The sequence below is a fragment of the Megalobrama amblycephala genome, linkage group LG2 (genome assembly GCF_018812025.1).
Source record: "Megalobrama amblycephala isolate DHTTF-2021 linkage group LG2, ASM1881202v1, whole genome shotgun sequence".
Taxonomy (NCBI): Eukaryota; Metazoa; Chordata; class Actinopteri; order Cypriniformes; family Xenocyprididae; genus Megalobrama; species Megalobrama amblycephala.
In genome coordinates this window covers 15,275,630-15,282,214 of record NC_063045.1, presented here as the reverse complement: position 1 = coordinate 15,282,214, position 6,585 = coordinate 15,275,630, and the positions used below count along the sequence as shown (strand labels likewise).

At 34.3% G+C, this 6,585-nt stretch overlaps 1 long non-coding RNA gene across 1 annotated transcript; it reads left to right on the top strand.

Annotated features, from left to right (window-relative positions):
• The first annotated feature begins 3,138 nt into the window (after positions 1-3,138).
• LOC125263781 lies at positions 3,139-4,942 on the top strand. Its single transcript, XR_007183894.1, has 2 exons — positions 3,139-3,417; positions 4,400-4,942. It is a non-coding gene; the product is annotated as an uncharacterized LOC125263781 (long non-coding RNA).
• The last annotated feature ends 1,643 nt before the right edge of the window (positions 4,943-6,585 follow it).

The following is a 6,585-nucleotide window of genomic DNA, read 5'->3' as shown; positions in this document are numbered from 1 at the left end:
AGTCTTACCATCGCGTGTCTTTTGCGACAAAAAGCTTTGAGTGAAGAGGTAACGCTGCCCGTTCACACCAAGAACGATAGCTATAAAGAGAAATATCGCTCACATGATCACACCAACGATTCTGTTCATTATAATGGCGCGCTGAAGCTTTTAAATCCTCGCGCTTTTTATAGGCAAGTGGATTCTGATTGGCTGTCGGTGTTTTATAGAATTAGAACGTTTACTATATGATAACTTTAAATTTATAAGCTATTTATAAACGTTATAAGTATTGTACTTGGTGTTAAAGGGCCTTTAAAATAGTTATAGCAGACAGTATTATCTGCTGCTGTCTCAAACAAAACACATATCTTTATATCTTTAATATATTCATATCAAATATAAAAGATTTGATGCCACATACCTCACAAACTGCTTTCTTCCAGAATATTTGTGACACATCTTATTTCTTAGAAGTGCTCATTAGCGAGATAACTTCTTTGTTTAGGTGGACTGGTAAAGTTCTGTACACGCTGGTAAATATATAGGTGCTCACTGTTTTTTATTTAAAGTTTTTTTTCTTTTCTTTTACTTGTGATGCATACAGTGCACAGCATAAATGAGTACACCCCCTCTGAAACTTCTGTAGTAGGCAAATACTCAATTACTTAGACTTGCTGGAACATTATATCTCTAAAGAACCCTAACATGTCTTCTGTTTAATCAGTTACCAAAGAAGCATGTCAAAATTATTCAGGAAAATACGATTTTCTTATCAAGGTGATAAAATGTTGTGTACACCCTCCTGAAAGTTACTAAATAAAACAAAATATTTTTTTTCTGGTGTAAGTTTAAAAGGCAATGTTTGATCAACAGGTAAGTTTGTTGAAGCAAAACATTTAAAGAGAAGTAATTTCTTGACAATTAAGTGTTATATAGCTCACTGAATCATTCTCAGACTTAATGCTGACAACAATGGAAGCACTTGAGGGAACTGTCAGGAGACTTATTTCTTAGCACAAAAGAGGACAGTGGTACAAGAGGATTACCATATCATTGTTTTTAAGTGTGAAAATGTAGCAAAAGTAACACCGAAATTCAAAAACAATGAACTTGGCCCCTGAAATAACCAGGCCTTCATTTTAAGCTTTCATTTAGTGATGAGGGATTTTTTTTTTTTTTTGCTAGACAAAGAGCAGGAGAAATACCAAGCGAGTGTTTGAGAGCCAGCAAAAGCTATGAAAAGAGTGACTGTTTATCACACAGAGTAAGATGCAGCCTGAAGAAATGACAAGCATGGTTGTTGTTCTCACTGGAACTACCTACTGTAGCCAAAGTACAATAAAGAGTTAGCCATTTTTTACAAAATTTAGATTCTGGGAATCAATACTCTGATCTCATGAGACCAAATAAATCATTTTGGATCTAACAGCATCCAAAATGTTATGGTGTTGCTAGAGGAGGAGTGCCTGGTTCCCACAGTAAAGTTCAGTGGTAGTAAAGCTCTGGGATGTATGAGTGCTGAAGGTGTGAGGGAGTTGTGCTTTATCAATGCTGTCATGAATTCCCACACCACTGTGTAATTTAATACACAAACTTGAAACAGAAGATGTTTCCCTTTCCTCATTCCCTGCATTGTTTGGCATTTTTTCAACATGACAATGAGGATATGCATTCTCCCAAGGTAAAAAAAAACCTTCTGTGGACATGTATTGCACTCAATCTTAACACTCTTGAGCGCCTGTGGGTGATTCTGTAGAAATGAGTTGAGCAACACTCCCCATTAAAGAAATGGGGCCGTATTCACAAAACATCTCATCTTACTACTAAGAGTTCTCCTAAATAGCATTAAAAGTTCTTAGCTAAGAGTGTTTCTTTAAACCTATTCACAAATCTGCTGAGACAAACTTTTACTAAGGAATAGACTGAAGTCTTAAGCTAAGAGTAAGGGCGGGGTTGACCTCGTTGCTATGGAGTATACACACAGTGATTGGCTAATGGGGGGAGGAGTCAGTGATTTAATCATAGAAATATTGTACAATGAGATGTCATGTTTCCAAATTAAAATAAAGGTTTTAAAATACAAATGTTGCATTATTCAAATAAATATTTTTTAATAAAAATGTTGCCATATTGTTGCCATAAAGGTTTTAAAATGTAGGCTAGTGTCACTAATTAAACTAGTATATACAGTTAATTGTCCACCTCTTGGATGTCTTCATCTCAAGGAAATGCAGAATTCAAGCGACAAATTATATTATATATATATATATATATATATATATATATATATATATATATATATATATATATATATATATATATTTTTTTTTTTTTTTTTTTTTTTTACTCTATTCAATCATTTGTAAGTGTGAACTCATGAAAACCATTGCCACAGATAATCAGACAATATTTATTTATTTGTTAAAGTTTTTTTTTGGCGTTTCATCGTAGATTCAAAATGTATTGCATTTATGAAGAAAAGGTTCAGCACCCAAGGCTCTATCGCTATTCCCTCAATGGTGTACAGTGTCTTTAGGTGGATTAGGATTGTTTGTGATTTGGTCTTAGTGACTTAGGAGTCCTCTTGACTACTCCTAATGTTTCACAGATTTAGGAGCTAGTTTTAGCGCTAAAATGCTTTGTGAAATACTCTTAGAGAAAAAAAATCCTAAAATTAGGACTGACACGCCCATTATTTTTAAGAGTTTCTCCTAAATTTTCAAGTTAGGAGCTAATTTTAGCCTTAAGATGTTTTGTGAATACGGCCCCTGGGCATTTAAGGAGCTCATCATCCAGGAGTTAAACAGGACAGATGTGACAATTTGTCATAAACTTGTACACTCCGTGCCAAGAAGGGTCAGAGCAGTAGATTCAAAATTATGGAGGGCATACTAAGTACTAGAATATTATACATTTGTTGAATTAATTCTAGGGTGTACTCATTTCTGCAATCCTTAATTTAAACACAATTGGCTTACTTATTTTATGGCTATTAATTACATATATTTCTCAGTTTTTATTATGTATTTGTTTAATACATTTTAGTTTTGCCATCTTTCCATGAATTCTGTTAGTGATCATAAAGAAAATACATCTTTTGTATTTGTTCAGAGTGGGTGTACTCATTTATGCTGTGCACTGTATGTGCCTTAGTGTATTATTCAAGTCAACTGCATATCAGCAGTATTTTCTCCCATTTTCATTACAAAGCCCTGTTTTAAAATGTTGACTAACGTACACTCCATATCTAGCTGTTTTATGTAAATGAGCAATCTACACAGTTCCAGAATTTTCTATCAGGCTAATAACGGGCAGCCTGGGGTCCTGAAACAGCCATTTCAACTTGTTTACTTTCTGAACAGAGGAGGCCAGTCACAAGATGCAAAAGTTAATAAAGCTGATCGGCCCCAAATATGTCTCTATTGCCAGAACATGGTAAGTTCATCATTGATTGAATGAACAGTCAAGAAGAACGGTATGTTAACTTAAGAGTCGAGCAGCTCCTCTGCCTTTTAGCATGTGTATCCACTGTTATCATTCTGGAATAGCATCTATAACTATAAACTTATTTGTAATTATTTATTTTTTAAATACTTTTCGTCACCTTGGAATTGTAAGTTTCTATCTGACATTTTTGTCAAAATTGAGTTATTCATATATTATTATTCTGTGACAACTTATATTCGTTAGTGTTTTTTTTTTTTTTTTTTTTTTTTAAGTTGTGTTAGAAAAAAAAAAGGTTCTATCTACTAAGTCGAATTCTAACTTGGTTCTATAAGGTTCTATCTTTGGAGAGAAAGCCATTTTACTTGTTCCACTTTCTGTGGAGTAAAGTCCTGATATTACAGTAGCTGCTTTCTGTCGAAACCAAAAGAAACTTAAACTAATGTTTCCTGCAATAATGTGTTAAATTACCCACCATATTCCTACCTAAAATTAACATATGCACTGGACAAAATATTTAGCACTGCCTTTAATGCTTAACTTGAAGAAGAAAATAATTATTCATCCTAAAATATGAAATAAATGTCATAGAAAGCATTCAATTTAACTTTCTTATACATGTTGACATATTATTACAACACTATTGTTATGTTTTAAATCAAATTATAAGTAAACTTTCTTGAAAAATATTGCTTTGATTAATATTTAGCAATATAGAACCTTAGAATTCCAAGTGGGAAGTTATATTTTTAGAATCAGAATTCTTCATATGACCTGTTCCAAAAATCCCCAATTACAAATTTGAGAGGATTTTGATATTGTACAGTTAGAATACATTTAGGGTCTCTTGTCATTTTCATTTTTGCTATATGAAGGCAAAAACCTTGAAGCTCAATATCTCAAAACTGCTCAGAATGCAGACAGAACCTTATAATTCCAAGGTGGCCTTTTGTTTCTTTCCTTTGCAATCCAGGGTTCCTACGCTGGTCGGATGGGGTACAGTTGGTGGACTGGCTGTTGTCTATTTCACAGACTGGCGGCTGATTCTGGATTATGTTCCCTACATTAGAGGCAAATTCAAGAAGGATGATGATGACTAGTTGTCCAACTGCGTATCATGGATCTGTAGAAAACGGTTGTTGTGTATTCCTACCGGGAGCAAACAGCTTATGCGTTGACCCGCCAGTAGGCGGCGCTGATGATGCGACGTACAAACCATAAAGACTGAAGAACATTGTCACTTTAAGATTTAATTTTTATGTGCTGATATGGTTGAATAATGTTTTACTGTGCCCGATTGGGTTAAATTGGATGTTGATGTGTACTAAATCAGACTGCAAACAACTATCTTGCTAATGAGTTAATTCTGTCTGTACAGGGCTGATACCTGGGAATGAAAGATGATTCTGTTTCATGGCTTTGCACATCACTTAGTTTGAGTTTGCACATAAAATATGTTGTATTTACTTAAGATTGTTATTTTGTCATACTTTTGTGAATAAATTCTTTCTCTGTGCGTGTGTCATAACATTTATTTGGACTACCTAGATAGCAGAGATGCTAAAGAGCATTTAAAGGTGCCCTAGAATCAAAAATTGAATTTACCTTGGCATAGTTGAATAACTATAGTTCAGTACATGGAAAAGACATTCAGTGAGTCTCAAGCACCATTGTTTCCTCCTTCTTGTGTAAATCTCATTTGTTTAAAAGACCTCCGAAGAACAGGCGAATCTCAACATAACACCGAGAAATATCACACACACTGTTACGTAACAGTCGGGATCATTAATATGTATGCCCCCAATATTTGCATATGCCAGCCCATGTTCAAGGCATCAGGCAAGGGCAGCCAGTATTAACATCTGGATCTGTGCACAGCTGAATCATCAGACTAGGTAAGCAAGCAAGAACAATAGCGAAAAATGGCAGATGGAGCGATAATAACTGATGATTCATGATTACATGATATATTTAGTGATATTTGTAAATTGTCTTTGTAAATGTTTCATTAGCATGTTGTTAATGTACTGTTAAATGTGGTTAAAGTTACCATCGTTTCTTACTGTATTCACGGAGACAAGAGCCGTTGCTATTTTCATTTTTAAACACTTGCACTTGGGCAGGGAGTGCGCAATTTAAAGGGGCCGCGCGTTGAATCGGTGCATAGTTAATGATGCCCCAAAATAGGCAGTTAAAAAAATTTATTAAAAAAAATCTATGGGGTATTATATTACATCTTGTAAAAACTGGTTCTAGGGCACCTTTAATCTGGAAAACATCTGATACATTCTAAATCATAAACATCTTAAAGATATTTTATAAATGTCTGTTTAACATCTTACAGGAAACGTCTTAGAGACACTGCAGAGCAAACACTCAAAACATACATCTTACAGATGTAAATGCAGAAATCAAAAAGCCGTCTCCATGATGGATGTGTGATGCAGGGGTGGATTACTGAAGCTTATGTGCCATGGAATAATAATAAAAAAAAGTAATTATGACTTTTTGTCTCACATTTCTGGCAATTGCAAGTTTGTATGTCGGAATTTCTGAGAAAAAAAACGTCAGAAATAAAGAGTCGTAATTACCTTTTTTATTTATTTAGGCTATTTTTTTATTTATATAAATGTGATCGTTTTGTCTGACATATAATTTGTACTAATTAATAAATTAACTAGATTCCATGTTGATGGAAAAACAACCTCTATATATTTAAGAATTGGGAGGAGGCATTTTGCTTTCTTTACTCATACAAAATGTTACCATGGTAACCATAGTTTCCGCCAAAATGTCCCTTACAAAAAAAAGACCCAATCCCCAAAAGAAAAGCCCTGCAGAACCTGCACACGTATCCAGCACAATCCCACAGGATTCTCGTGATCATGTTTGTGTGGGATTTCCTGTAGGGCTTTTACAATCGCAGTAAACCTACTGTACAACCGGGAATTTTAGAGAACAAGACAGTACTGCAAATAAATATGCGAATATGAAATCTTACATTTTACCCATTTGTATGCTTTACAGTGGAAAAGTGCTGTGGTATTTTTGTACACGACAAACAAAGCTAATTCACAGCAGATATAGCCTTCAACACACAATGTATAGTGAAATGACCTGTATTAGTAGAATGAGCATTTCATCAAACACAACAAATAG